The sequence below is a fragment of the Ambystoma mexicanum genome, chromosome 3q (assembly GCF_040938575.1).
Source record: "Ambystoma mexicanum isolate Mex_15411 chromosome 3q, UKY_AmexF1_1, whole genome shotgun sequence".
NCBI classification, from domain to species: Eukaryota; Metazoa; Chordata; class Amphibia; order Caudata; family Ambystomatidae; genus Ambystoma; species Ambystoma mexicanum.
The window spans coordinates 513,766,699-513,782,946 of record NC_090926.1 but is presented as its reverse complement, the minus strand read 5'-3'; positions in this window follow the sequence as shown (position 1 = coordinate 513,782,946).

Genomic DNA, 16,248 nt, shown 5'->3' with positions numbered 1-16,248 from the left:
TTTCTGGGTGCCACAGCGCAGTGCGGGTTCATTTTTTCACGCACGTGGTCTACGAGGGGTTGCGTGCATGTTAATTTTTGATTTTGGGCTGCCTGTCTGTCTCGTGACCCGTCATCTTCCCCCAGGGGTCACAGGCAGCATTGTTAGAGCACTAGGGTACGAATTCCATCTAGTATCCTACCCCTTTGACCCACGATTGCCCAGGACAATAGTTTACTGCAACTCCCATACGCACAACAACATCAGTGCCATGGTTGGAAGGCGACCGAGCGGTAAGGGAGGCAAAGGTGGCCGACCTTCAAAAGGTGGGCGTGGTGTGCACGGTAGGGGACGTGGCTGGGATTTGCAGGGTTCCCCTATACCCCAAGTGTGGAGGAGCAATCAGGGACACCCATGCCCCCCCCATGGTTGAGGGAAATGTGGCTGACACCATCCCAGCTCAGCCCCTGTTGGACCAGCCCATTGTGGCACCTGACCTGGCACAGGATGACTCCCTGGCTGACTTCCAGGTCAGCACGTCTAGGCCACGTGTGGCAGTGCAAGTTGTTGTCACCAAGCCACGTGGATCTGTGGCAGCTATGTCATCTGCTGCCCCAAGTATGCAGGGAGGGGAGGCTGCAGGGGCAGCTGCAGCTCCATACGCCCCAGCTCTGACTCTCCCAGCAAGTACGGTGTCAGTCCAGGTCCATCAAACTGATGTTCCCCCTGCCAACATTACCCTGCAACCAATGCCTGCATCAAGACCTATGCTCATTGTGCATTCCCACACTCCTACTACCCAGTCCACCGGTGATTCTGCCCCTACTGACGAGAGCAGCGTAAGCCACTCTGGCTGTGCTCCACCTTTAAAGAAGGGTGCTCTGGCACGACAGGCTGAGTCCCCAGACACGGCTACACACTCCGGTACCTCAAGGAAGCCTTGCTTTCATTTGGTGGAACTTAACGAAATGCTGGTGACAGCAGGGTCCAAGACCACAACTGGTCAACGTAAGGCACACTGGCAGATCATCGCCGACCGCATAAGTGCCCTTGGATTTGTGATGTGCACAGCTGGTGATTGCTACAAGCGGTGGAATGACCTGAAACACAGAGCAAAGAACAAGCTGGCCTCAAATCATGCCGCTACTCTGGTGACTGGCGGTGGGTCTCCACAAGAGGACAACAAACTCACTGAACATGAGTCTGTTTCTGGAGTCCTTCTTCACAGAGGAACAGATCCAAGGTGTGGGAGAACTACCTGATTATGATGCATTGTCCGGTGTGAGCCCATGCATGTGTTTGTAATGCATGTGTATGTTGTTTGGGTGACGGGTTCTGATTGAGTGCCAGGTGAGGGTGTGTGTGCCTGAGTGGTATGAGTCACCCATGTGCTTCATCCAAAACATTCAGCGGCCTTGGATTTGGGTGTGACAGTATCCCTTCTGCCCACAGTAGTAATTTAGCGCAACATTACGGCAGTTGCCCTTGAAGTGGCATCTTGCACCAACATTGTTTGTATTTTTCAGTGTTCGTTCAGGCTGATTGTTTCAATTCTCCCACTTTTGCTACGCATTCCTCAGCCCTATTGTCACATTTGTGACATGCTTCTGTCATTGATGAACCCCACATTGGCCCACATGTGTTACCTTGTTAGGTGAATGATTTGACAATTCAGGCTGATTGAGTATTGGCCTGATCACATACATTTGTGGGGCCTGTTTGAATGTGGAACATGATAGTTGTTTCCTGTCATGTTGAAGTGCACTACCATTGATGTGTACATAGGCCTGCAATCACTGTATTCATGTACACTGGATGTGTTGCAGTGTGTGGCACATGCCTATTTTGTCACACTATGTAGCATTTTTCATCTCATCATGTCCATCTCACATGGATGGCTGACAGTACTCATTCACTGACATATGGATGTACTTGTGGAATGTACCATGGCTATGGTACATGCCATCTGTGTGATGGCATGTGTCATGTATGTGTATTGGACATGCCACTCACAGGCCAATGTGCGATGACAGTGCTACCCAGCATGCAGCAAATGTGTTGCTCTTCCATCTTGGTGTCATCAGTGTCTGCCTTTTGCCTCCCCTTCCAACTTAGTGACAGTGCATGCATGGGAGCGTTATAGTCATGTGGGACATGTGTAAATCATGTACTGGTTCTGTAGCTTGTCAGGCCTATTTGTGTGCTATGGTGCTAATGCCTGTTTCCATTTTTTGTCTTTCATGTTTTTGCAGGGGATGACGCACTTGAAGCTGTTGAGGTTGAGGAGATGGTGCAGACCCAGGAGGGATCTCAGGCATGACCGGGCACCAGTGGGGAACGTAGTGTGGTGGTGGGTGAGAACCCAATCTTGCTGCAGACCATTCTGTCCAGGGGTGTCTCTGGGTGCACCTCCCCAGACCTCTATTCAGGTTCTGATTCGGATGATGAGACCTATGTGCAGTCGCATGTAAGTGTTTCTGGCAGGGATTCTGTTCTGTCCAACCCACCTGCACCAGGGGTAGAATCCTCTATGGGGATGTCAGTGTTGGTAAGTCCGCCTTTGGCGGTTACGGATGCAGGGTCATACTCCACAACATCTGATCCTGTTTCTGGGCCAGCAGATCAGAGGGGGAATGCAGTCCTGCAGCCTCAGGCAGTGCCGGCACAGCAAGGTGCAGATCGCCTTGCCCCAAACAGGTGTGGTGCCCGCCGACGCGGTGGCCGTACGCCACCAGGCAATACCGCATGGGAACAATCCATGTACGGTATGGCAACCCAACAGGCAGCATCAGTTGAGATGATGGCTCAAGCAATGGAGAGGGAGGCCACTTCCATTGTCCCCCCTGAAAGGCAGATGGAGCAACTACAGCAGGCAACAGACTCCATTTGCCAATCACACAGGGATGACATGTTGGCATCCAACAGGGACAGACGGGCGGCACTGGAGACTCTACGCCAATCGATATCAATAGAGTCCCAGGGCCACAGGGAAGCCCTGAGGGTAGAACTCCATCACCTCAGGGAGACTCTTGTTGACCTTGAGGCATCCACTATTTTGAGGACAGAACAGCAGCTGGAGAGGCTCACACGTTCGCTCTCAGCTGAGATGCAGGCAACTCGGGAGGAGATCCGGGCATCACGTCAGGTGGTGCATGCGGATCTCCGCACTATAATCCTCCAGAATGAGACCTTCCACACCCGCATGCTTGCTGCCATGGAGGACCATACCAGGGCTTTGCGTGGACTGCCTCCCATAGCACCACCACCTCCTGCGGCAGCAGCAGAGGGTGATGAGAGCGACAGCAGCAGTTCTCCCACATTGGCATAGCCGTGCAGGCCATGAGCCCATGGAGGTGTTTTTTTTTTCCCAACATCCACACAGGTGGCTGTTGGTGCACACCCTGTCCTCGGACCTCCTGGGTGCCCCCCTAAACCCCCACATGGCCATTTTTTATTTTTTATTTTTTATTTTTTATTTTTTATTTTTTATTTTAATTTTAATTTTTTTTTACAGTTTGTTGCCTTGTTTGGCTCCCGTGGGCATCCACTGTATTCCGGCTGGGCACATGCAGGCTTGTCCTGAGTTTGGGTTAGATGCTTGGGTTCGTGAGACACACACCCCTCCTGCTTCCCGTTTCCATGGGCTTGCAAAGGGTGTGCCCAAGTGACAGTGACTTACACCTTGACGTTGGACTCCCATGAGCTGTGTGGGCAGTCTGTAGTCAATACTGTGTATACATTCCTAGTGGATATTGTTGTTGTATTGTACACTGCATGGTGTATTGATATGTGCTTGTTCATCCATGTCTTCCTCCTAATTTGCAGGTTCATTCCTCATGTCTTCACAAGGCCGTCTACTTTGGAGATGGAGTTCATGTTGTAAGCAGTGCACTTACACATTTGCGTGGCAGCAACACTGTACAGTTGGAAGTGGTCGATGTGCTGGCATAATCAGGTTGTAAGACTACTACTACTTTAACTTAGTACTGTCATGTTTATGCTATGTTTGAGGTTGTGTAGCTGCATTGTATTGTTGGTAAGTATTTGGTCATGTGTGTTATTAGTTCTACATTACTGGGAGCATATTGTGTGTGGACAGTTTCCATTAGGGATACTGTACTTTGTGACACTTGTGTCAGGTTTTGGGGATTGCTTTGTTTGCTCTCACATAGCATGACTTGCCATGGTGTGTTGGGTGGCGGTGCTGGGGAGTGGTTGGGTGACATGGCACTGTTGTCATGTTGTATTTTGCAAGGGGGTAATGAATTTAGCAGCATAGAAGTGTGTCTTTTGATGACACAGCATTGGTGGTGTTTGTGTAGGTAGGGATGCACACAATGTAACACTTCCAGGTGAACAATCTCAGGCTGGTATGGTTGTGACAGTTGACTGTCCCTTATGTCATCATCATTGATTGTCAGATGGTATGTGCCAGGGCTGTGTGCACTCCACAGGGGTGTGATTTTAGGTGAAGTTAGCCACCAGCTGCGTATGGGCTGCCTCACCCCGTGCCCTTTCCCCTCCCATGCGCAGCGGCCGTGCATGTGGTTGGGGATGTGGGGGCACCACCATGTCCACGGGCAAGCCCCGGCGTGTTGCAACGTTGTGCAGGACACATGCTGCCACTATTATCCTGCACACTACTGGGGGAGCGTATAACAGCTGCCCGCCAGAACGGTAAAGGGACCAACAGCGTGACTTGAGCACTCCGAATGTGCGCTCCACTATGCCCCGGGTTGCAATGTGGGCTGTGTTGTATTTTACCTTGGTTGGCGTGGTGGGGTTCCAAATTGGCGTCATCATGTGGGTGCTCAGATGGTAGGCACTGTCCCCTGGGGAGGTGGTGATGGGTATCATTAGTGGGGTTGTGACATTACTCAGTATCTGACATGCATGCATGTGCTGTGGCATTTATACTCACCGAGCAGCCATGTATCGCCATGCCGCCCAGCTTCTAGGTCCCGGTTTAGGGTTGACATTCTGTAAATAAAACTGTCGTGGGTGGACCCTGGATAGTTGGCATATACTGAGGTGATGATTCCCTTGGCATCACATACTACCTGGACGTTGATGGAATGCCAGTGCTTGCGGTTTCTATAGATGTGCGCTGATGCCCTGGTGGGACGTAGAGCCACATGGGTGCAATCAATGGCACCTAGGACTTTGGGGAATTGTGCCACCCCATAGAAATCCTGGACGGCAGCCTGCCTTTCTGCAGGTGTTCTGGGCATCTATATGTGCCCGCAGACTGATGGGCGTGCAGTCATGATGGCCAAGACCTGGTGTAGGCAGCGTGACTGCGTGGCCTGTGACACCCCCCCACTATAGCACTTGTCCGCTGAAATGATCCAGTGGCCAAATAGTGCAGTACATTGAGGACCTTCTCCAGGGGGCTGAGAGCTTGGGAGCACAGGGTGGGTGATGTGAGGTCATCCTCCCACTCACTCACCAATTTGAGTATTATGTCAGGGGGAAACCTGTACCTCCCATACACCTGGTCATCAGGCATCCCAAAAAGGCTGGTTCTGGGTGTGAAAATTCTGGGCCTCACTATCCTCCTCCTCCTCCTTGCGGTATCCCACGACCACTGCTGCTAGGAACAGTATATTCATCCTGACGTCTGAGCTTGTTTGTTGTTTGCACGCACTTTTATGCTGCGCGGATCCACGTACGCCTGCTTCCTGCTGGCGTACGTGTTTCCGGATTAGCGCGTCTTTTTTGGCACACGCATTAGCCCCGTTATAATCCATGAAATCCGTGTTTTGAACGTGCGTGTGGGCGTTCCGTGCATTTGCCTCCTGTAATTCCCCCGTGACGCCCACATTTTCATGCGTTGTTCCCCATTCCGCGTGTCAAGCCCTCTGTTCCTCCTACTTTTGTTGTGTGCGCCGCGCTATGTGCGATTTCGCTGTGCGCCTAGCGCACGCCGTTTGGAGACTGTTTGGAGACGTGTGCGCCAGTGTGCGCCACGCAGAATTTTGGCACACATCCTGGGATTTACAAGCGCACGGACTTGCATCTCTGTGCACGGGTTTCGCTGCAATTTTCGCACTGGCACTGCGATTTGCACGCTTTCGCACGCTTTCGCAGGCTTTGCGCTGAAAATTTCAGCGCACATTAATTCCATGAATCGGCCTGAAGATCTTTTGTAGTAAAAAGTGATCACTTCTAATGGTTCCCAAATATTTTTAGATTTGTTACCACATATGGAATCTAGGCCCAAAAATGTACAACATCATCAACAAACACTGGTACATATTATTAAAGGATGTGGATCTGAAATCTTGCTTAAGTGACAGGGAACTGATCATATACAAATGTGCCAGAAGTATTTGGGATTTGGTCACCAGTAGTCATCTTGATGTTGTTAGACATCCTAATTTGCTTCAAGCCCAAGTGGGTTGTTTTCCATGTGGCTCTTGTATTATTTGCAAATCTATTATTGATACCAGCTTCAAAGTCAAGGGGAACAATTAGGTGCATTATATTACTAATTGTTTTGACTGCAAATCGGAATATGTCATTTAAGCTTTGTTACTGCTAAAAAGGTTTATATCAGCAGTACAAATGAAAGATTACATTATAAATTATGGAACATTTGAGAGCGATCAATTGTGTTGATGAGAACTATGCTGTTGCTGCTCATTTTGCTGAGTTTCACAATCATGACAAATCCTTCCTAAAGTAAATTGGGTTGTGTGATGGACCAGGAATGAGACGTGGACACAGAGGACTCATTTTGATTGATAAACGCTTTCATTAAATTACAAAAGGAGGGATGAAAAATGCCTCACTGTCCCCAAAGTAGGAGGTATTTCCCTTCATCTGCCAAAACTAAGGGTCTGTGTTCTGTCAAGATTTTCAAAACAAAAATGTTGTGTGTCTGAAATCCTATCCTAGCCCTCACATTCTAAAGGTAACTCTAAGGCCCTGCAGGTAATGTCTTTGGCTCTCAAGGTGCACAAATGTTCAAGTTCAACAAAAAGGTACACATCCAACTGGATATTGTTCACAGTTCTCGGGAATGACTCCCTTTGCACAGGTTTCTCTCCACTAGAACACAAGTTCAAGAGGATAACCCCTTCCTCGTGGTGTTGCAATCCACTCCAGGGGAAATAGCTCCTTTCCCCAAGTATTTTCCACATTCAGTGCAATTCACAATCCTAAGGGCATGATTCGTCCTTGGCATTCTTCTTTCAAAACAACACAAATGCAATACATAATCATAAGGACATGATTCTTGCTTGGGATTCTTTTTTCAAAACAACACAATTTGTGTGCGTGTCCCAGACTTGCAAAACACCTGGTATACTCTCCTGCCAGGTTCTATGTTGCAGTACTTTCACACAACTTGGATGCAGGTGCCAGACTTGCAAAACATCTGTTATGCTCTCCTGCCAGGACTTTGTATTTCACAGTTCTTCAATTTTAAGAAATATAGGGCATCTGTCCTCCCCAATTTCCTTTCCTTCTCAGACCTCAGAATGTTATTTGCTTTCTACTCTCCTCAAGTACTGTGACTGTGAAGTTGTTACAAACTCTTCATTTTACCCCACATGGTACTGTAACTGTATGCAATCCTGTAAAGGCTGTACCAACATATTCTTTTTTTTTACCATTGTCTATGCCATTTGACCAGATTCTGTGAAAAACATAATAAAATTGAATTTAAAAAAGTGACTAGGGCCACTTGCACCCAACTCTGGTCAATGAATTCACCCCTTTTCAGTCACTTTATTTCATCCACAGCTTCCCATCCCTCAACCATGGGCTCACCAGTATTGTTTTCTGCCTTTTTTCAATGCTGCTCCTGTTCAGGTTCTCCTCAGTGCTTCTGAGGAGATCGGGAGGCTTTTCCTCAAAAGCGGGATTGAGCATCCTTGCATTACATGCCAGAATGAAGCCCAACACAGATTTCCGTTACTGCCGTGTGGAGCTCAGTAAGGCTTTTAACCAACAGTGGCACTGAACGTTCTTGCTCTCCACTCTGGAATGAAGCCTGACTTGGCTTTCATTTCCCGCTGCAAGACTCTCTCTCTCTGAGAGCTCCGCTGGCTACCTACAAAGCTCTCATAAGTGCCCAGAACAGAGCATACTTGTTGGCTTCTCCACTACTTGCTGGCCATCTTCTCCGGTCATGGCCTTGAGCACATTTTGCTCCCTGGCTCACCCAGCTGGATCTGAGTGTCTTCATTGACTTTCTCTCATGCCACCACCACTCCAGAGCTCTCGGGAAACCGAGATTGGGATGCAATCTACTTGTGGTTCACCCTTGCCAGACTGCTTGTCACTCCTGCCTCTGGGCTTCCAGTCGGTACCTGAAGGAGATCTCCTTTTGCTTTCAGCTGTTCTGTTTTTAAACTCCTGCTTCAAGGAAGTGAGATGTGCAGTGTCAATCAGCTTCCCCAAACACTAGACTGTTCATTTTGGCTCAGTCTAGAAATTTTCCTTTGGGCAGTTCTCTTTCTCATCTCAGTTTTGGTCATTCTGTTTGCTGCAGAATACTGGAGGATAATGTCAGCAGTCTTTGTGCATTGTTGAAGGGAATTATCACAGTATGTCATAAAGGCATGGGGAATGGAGGGGATATCCCTAAAAGGGAAAGGGGGATAACATGTCTCATTTTACAATGCCTGTCCTCTCTGTGAGGGTTGCTTCCCCTCATGTGATCCTCCCTCGCATAGCCACCTTCAGAGTGAGGCTCGGGCAGTGGCTGCCATCTCATGGCCACATGAGCAGAGGCTACCTCTGTGAAAGGAGTGATGACATGATCAGATTCATCACAGTTGGCACTAATCGGACGCCACCCATGTAACTGTAATAGGGAATTGACTCTTTATAGAACATAAACTATTATGTTTCTTAGATTCAACAGTAAAATCTCAAAGGGCAGTGAATATCAGCCCTGTGGTTCACTGTCAATTTCAGGCAACTGAAGCAAGCGTCTCAGAGGGGGAATGTAAATGTCTTCTGAGCTATGATCTGGATTACAAAGTTCACTACAAATCAGTTCTTCTTATTTATCAAAAAGCCATTAAAAGTTTGAAGCACAATGAGGATTGTCTTGCGTCTTGCGTCTGCCGGCTGTACGTCACGTGAGATTTTCAAGATAGCTAAAGAGCTGACTGTACCACGGCCTCCACTGGTGGATCCCTCTCGCTCCCAAGCTGTTTGTTACCAGATTAGCATTTTATTTTAAGAAAAAATTGTTAAGATCAGGAATGCTATTGCTGTAGCGCAACTGGGTGCTTCAAGTGTTAATTCAGCATCACTAGCACCCTAGGAAGAAATACCTTCCACTTTTCTTTTCAACCCTGTGACTAATTAGACTGTTGCGGATGCCCCAACTTAATCCAGCTCTTTATGACAGCTATTGTCCTATCTCATTGCTTCCCGTCCTTATTAAACTTATGGAGACCATTGTTACACACCTGGTCTCCAGTTTCTTAGATGCTTGAGCTCACCTTTATCCAAGTAAGGCAGGCTTTTGCCCACGCAAGGGAACTGAGTCAGTTATGATCTCAATACTCGATGATCTGGCACTTTTGCACGATGTCAGAGAGGTCGGAGTCCTCATTCTCCTTGACCTCTGCACGGCCTTTGACATGATTGATCATGCTATTCTACTCCAGGGTCTTAAACAGACAGGGATGGCAGGCATACCTTTGGCCTGGTTTGTTTCTTCTTCATCAGAGCATCAGCAGACTGTGTCTCTGTTTCCTTTTTCCTCTACACCCTTTTCAGTGTCAAGTGGGATTCCTCAGGGTTCCTCTCTGTCCCCCCTACTGTTTAACTTATATCTGCACTTTCTTGCTGACCTTGTCTCCTTTCACAGCGTAGGCTTTTATACATATGCCGATGGTACTCAGCTGATCTTCTGCCTCAGTGCCCAGGCCTCGGACTCCCCTTCGAAATTGAGGGGGTGTCTTGCCGAGATTGGGTAATGGATGGCGGAGAACTGTCGGAAGCTAAATGGCAAACAAACGGAGGTCCTTGTAGTGGGCTCCAGTGACCCTTGGTCCTACTGAAATTCTGATTTCTGGCCTGACTCATTCAGCCCTTGTCCTGCATCTAGTAGCTGCATGAAAAGCCTAGGGATTACATTTCTCTCCTCTGGCTCATGGGAGGCTCACATTTCCTCAGTTTGTAACACTGTTTTTTTGAGTCTGAAAATACAGAGGAAGGTCTTGCCTTTCTTGCCACCTGCCCATCGTTTCCTGGTGCTACGGCCTCTGTCAGGAGCTCTCTGGATTACTACAATGGCATCTACTTGGGCCAGCCTGATTTTTTGATCCAAACACTCCAGATTCTTCAAAATGCTAGCGCACGCGTGGCTCTGGGAGCCCCTAAACTCTTCCATTCTAGCCCGCTGTTAGCCGAGCTCCAATGGCTCCTGGTTAGAAGCAAAATTAAATTCAAGGTACTGTGTATTGTGCATCATTCATTCCAGTGAATTGGCCTTGCCTTTCTTCGCTTTAAACTCACCAATTATGTAACAGCGCAAAGGCTTTGCTCCACAGAGGACACTCTTTCTCTGTCCTGGCTCCTACTTTGTGGAATTCTCTCCCACTGAGTTTAAGTAGTATACCTGATCATTTATGCTTTCGTAAAGCTTTAAAAATGTTCCTCTTTCAGGGCTCTGATATGCCTTTTATGTCCCGGTCTTCCTTAGCAGTGCCCAAATGCCTTCGGGCCAGGTTCCTCTAGCGCTTAATACATTTAAATACATACATCCATACATACTAGTGAAGGTTGTAACAGTATTTTTTCTCTCCTCAATCCTTGATGTACAATGAATGTTTCCTTTTGATTTTTTGTGTAAATGTGTGTGGTGGGTAGCTGTGTTTTAATGTAATTTGTAGATATATTCATTCGGTGATTCTGACAGTGGAAGGTTGGGAAACACTGGGTTATGCGGCAATATTAGTTACAAGGGCATCAATTGAATCAGTGTTTTTATGCTCTAAGCAGTGGATAATTTTCTTTCTTTCTTTGGTTATTCTGTGTAAAATCAGATATTTATTTTTCCGCTTTTATGGTTAGTGTTGGCATTTAATTAACCATGAAGGCAATATCTTGTCACCAATAAGATTAATACTTTGGGGATTTTAATTGGTATTTGCACTTTAATTGTCTCAACCAATTTAGCATTCGATTTGACCACTATCATTTTATTTGTGTCTCTTAAATTGACTTCAGAGTCATGTTGTCGGATGTCAAATATGTGTTAAATTGTACTGTTTCTTAGCATTGTATATACTTTAACTGCACTTGTCTATGTATTGCCCAATTATTTCGCTCATTTCTCGTGTGGTGGCTGTAATTATAGATGTTATCAATACCCAATTTAATTGTACTCATTTTATTGACATTAAAAGTATGAAGCGCTGAGATTGTCTTGCTGGATTACGAAATGATCAAATGCACAGGACTGACAGTGTGTTCTGAATGAGGCTCTATCTGCACATCGATAACAACCAGTATATGTTTAGTGTCCATCCAAAAACATTTCCAGCAACATTTCATGTCTTCTATTTCTCTCTATTCTTTATATTCCCTCTCTTCTTCACTTAGACGCAGATCCACCCCCACCCCATGGTAAACTGTTGGTTATCCACGTTTTTGCATCCTAACATTCTCCTGCCTCACTTCCTCCCATCCTCTCTACTTCTTCCTCACCTCAAATTCCTTCTGTTTTTGCCTTCTGCCCTCAGTCCTTGACTTATCCTTCTTTTGTAAGTAAATCCTTTGAGTCTGGTTAATGCTTTTATGATTTGCAGAACTATCAGGAACCTTTAACGTTTTTTGCTGTGACTTTTGCAAGTGTTAGAAGAACTTTGAACATTTTGCAAATCTACACATTATTTAGGGTTGTCAATGACAATTTCAATGATTGGTCTGCAGAACCGATGCTACGAATGTGCACAGTGTGATGCTTATTTTCAAAGCGTAACAAAGAGAGCAGCATGGGTTACTAACAACACAAATGATCCAGCAGTTCAGATTAGCAAAGCAAGCTCAGAGGGAGCAGTTTTGAACACATGACTACAGATGTCCTTCTGTGGCAACGATCTCCATCTCACTAACCTGAGACAAAAAATGTGAGGCTGTGACAGTCACACACACACACAATCACACATGGACGGGATGGGAGCTGCCATAGTGGGATCTACAACCACACCTCACACAAAGACTACTTACAACCAATCTTAAGTTTGCTGGACAGGTAACATAAGACTCATCAAAAAACGGAACAGGTACCAACCCAAACTCCCATAGGCAGATATGAAAAGAGTCACAAGAGATCAATCTGCAAACACAGATCCAGTTAATGGGTTGGCACGGTTGATCGTAATGTCCATAGAAAGACATTTTATAAACCAACACATGACTTAATTCTTCAAACACTCCTACAACCTCAAAATCACCTCTAGAAGTCATGAAACACTTTAAAATCCCTAACTCACACATTGGCACGCAGGCATCCCCAACCAACCGAAAACAACCCTCAAACTGTCAGAAAGCGTGCTCCCCACACCCAGTCCACACTTCTGACAACTCTTAGTCAACAAAGCCAACACACATTCGCGTTGGCCACTGAGTCCTCCTTTGACATCAGTGGACACATTTCATTTTAACCAAAACTCTAGACTTCTTTCACATAAATCATCTTCACAAAATGATGTCTAACTCCATTTTGTCATTTATGTTTTCAGTGCATATGTTGGTCTTGCTGGAGAAATATACAGAGTTAGCTCAGAAGCTGGCCGCCTATGCCTTTTTTATATTGTATACTAGCATGAATGCTTGCAAGGGGCGTGGATCACATATGATGAGAAATTAGGAGGCAAAAGCAGGCTGTTGATATTTGGTTGAACTGCACCATGACCAATCCGTCTATGGAGTATTATGCAGGTCAGGGCCTGGCTAGGACATATCAATCCTTTTGGAGTGGTAGCTTAGCTGGCAATAAGATAGGGGTGTGCCCGGCATTCAATAGGAGGTATTGAGCCTGAAGAGCCTCAGCATGCACGTTCCAGCATGTCTGTTCCTTTTGTGGGCTTGATTGCCACCCAGATCTACAGTGCCATAAAAAGGACAAGGAGAAAAAACAAAACAAGTGTCAACATAGTTATTGAAGAGGTTTTGAGAAGTGAGTTTGTGGAATGGCAGGGAGCATGCTTTTACCCAGATCACTCAGGATTGAATCATGGACTAAGTGATTGAACTTATACTCTTTGGTGGAGGACGTGCAGCTTCTGTTTTGAGGGTTTACATAGGTGTTCCTCATCCCTGCTGTGGGAATGTTGGCCTCTTAGTTCCCATAGAATCCAGAATCTACCTTGGAGGGGCACAGGATAAGAGTGCCATTGGGTCCGGCCAAGGAGCTGGCCATACGCTTGGTGTGGGCCATGGTGGATTATTTGGTGACTTAGACCAGGGTAGAACGGGGGTCCATTATGGGTGCCTACAGAAGGCTTTTCCCTATCTTGATTTCAGTTTTGGAGAATCTTTCTGAAGACAATGGTGGTGGTTGTATTTGACAGCCTGGGGTATTGCTCTCATTAATTTAAAATGTGGGCGATGACAATAGCTGCAGCGCTAGAGATGGGATATGAACAGGTCATTCGGGTTGGAAGTTGGAGATTGACAGCATTCAAGTGCTATTTGAGACCTCACTTTCTGTAATTAGGGGGTTGGTGGTCTGATGATGGGGATATGTGTAGCTAGACTGTTGGCTTTTACCAGCTTGGCATGGCAAAAGGGGAGGTCCAGTGCCCTCTGGCAGTTGAGAGCACAGGAACATAATCATCATAATTGATCCCTAAGGGGCAGGGGAGTGTTGGTGGTCGGGTCAAGCAGTGAAGTTGTCAAGCCAGAGCTCATCAGAGGTTTAGGAGACCATATTGCCACAGGGACAGGGGAGAAGGATCAGGATGCAGATGGTTCTGGTAGAGAGTTTTCCAGCCTCCTGGGTTTGCTCCCGTGGGGGGTGAAAAAGGTGAGTCCCTTCCATGCCTGACCTCTCATTGTGCTGTGTATGATGTTAGGATGTGCAATAATACATAACGACTACCTTGTGTGAGGTGTTTCTCTTGACAAGCTGTTAACTGTAGCATTGATCCCCTCCCCAGACTCCATACTAACTTGTGTTAATTCCTTGCTCCTATCTTTTCTCGTTGTGTACTTTCCAGAGCTTATGAGAAGGCCACCTCGTGGCAGCATTGGCCTGGTGGCCATTGGACATTTAGTGAGGAGGGCAGTGAATGGCAGTGTTGGCATGATGTGGGCTGGCTGGTTCTTGAAGTACTTTTCTTTGCCTGTTTATCACTGTTTACAATAGCACAGCTCAATCCATGGATTCCCGTATTTAGCACAGACTTTCAGTGCAATGAGATTCCATGGCACAGTGTTGGGCTCCACTGGGGGAGTGTTATGGGCTTGCACAGTGCTAGTCATTTTAGTGTGCACTGTTGGGTTTTGCGACGACTTTTGTTTGTGAATCAACTGACCATGCATTATTTTTCCATGGTGCATTCTTAGTGGTGGTGCTAAAACTGCCTTATTTGTGCACTTTGTTTGTGAATTAGCACCCTGTTTTAAAAAAAATGAGCTTACAATGTTGGACATTTTGTCATGATGCCGCTAGAATTTAGCACCATGTGGGTACCTGTTTTCGCTTGCTTACTTTGCTTGCATAACAATGGTAACAAAGGTTTATCATTTGTTTTTCTGATATTTGGATGTGCCATGTTCTTTTACAAGTAGAGGTCACTTGTCTGTTCCTTAGTTGTATTTCATTTTTGTTTTGTAGCGGTCATGTATTAGTAAATATTCTAATTTATTTGTTTATTAGAATTTCTGACTCTCAGTGTTTGATCAGTTGTACCATGCTATCTTTTTTACTTCCTTGAACTGAATCAATTAAGGATATTTCTGTATTCCTAATTTTAAGAATGCATTTTTGGAATAAAGAAAAATGAAATCAAACGTGGAGAATGTTAAAGCTTGTCGTTTGTCTTGAAGAAGAATATGGCAGAGTGCTACAGAAAAAAAACAACATTGGCAAGTTTTACCTTCTGTAAATTGATCTTATTTGTTGTGTTAATCGGCATTTAAACTTACGTCTTTGCATACACACCATCCAGCGGGTACTGAGTATGCTCATAATGTGCCAGTAGCAGAGAGACCACAAACATCTGATGTCATTTGATGTCATCTGCCAAATGGATAAAAGTGAAGACTTTATTTGCTGCAATAGGCCGCAAACCTTCATGGATGTGTGCATCTCCCAAGGAGGAAGCGATATCCAAGTACCTTCAGACAAAACTAGTTGATCAACAGTCCCTAGTCGATTACCTGGCAGCCTGCGAAGCCCGTAGTGATTGACTCTACGGTGCGCACTCTGCGGTGATTTCAACCTATCTGTGTTAGACAAACTTGTTTTTCTGATAGGCACACTTAACATTTTTGGCGCATATTTTGGTTTGAATAAATTACACTGCATAAACACTAATTCTTTCTGTTTAAAAGCTATGGCTTTTTAAACCACACATACCTATAATGTGTTATTTTTGATGTTATCTTTGATATGATTTCTCATAGGGGGATTTAATCCATGACTGTGTGTTACACCCAATTGAAACCTTTTGACTTGAGATTTAGGTAAGGCCAAGGGCAAATATCTCCAAAAATGTCAATCATTCAAGCAATTGTCTTTTTTCTTTTGATTATTTACTTGCTAATAACGTTTTTGTGTTTTTTGCAATTTGTTTTTGTTTATTTGTTTTTTTGCAATATGTCTTACCTTTGACCTCCCTACCCTTCACCCCTCCTTTTTTCTCTGTGACTACACCACACCATGATTCGTTTTTTCGCTATGGGTCTTGTTCAAATTGATTTATCTTGACCTATGATTGTAATGCATATCCGCCTATTTTGCTATATGTTCACTGTCTTTATGCTACCTATCAGCATTCCACTAGCCCTGATTTGAAAAGACACTGGTGTGTCGAAACACGTGTCATCCATAAAGAGCATTTTCAATTTAATATAATAAACCAACCTACTCTTTACAAATACTCAGTGTGGCGCTTTTTGAGGTGTGGAGAGGTCTTTTCAACCATTGCTCCAAGGGGTCGGGGTCACCAGTGTCCCCTTTTCTTGCTCCACACAACCTGCGACACCTTCTCGAATTGAATTAATAATCAGGCGCATGGTAACTTTGTAAGTTGGTACCAAACAAAAAACCCCGGAGTTGTGGTACAT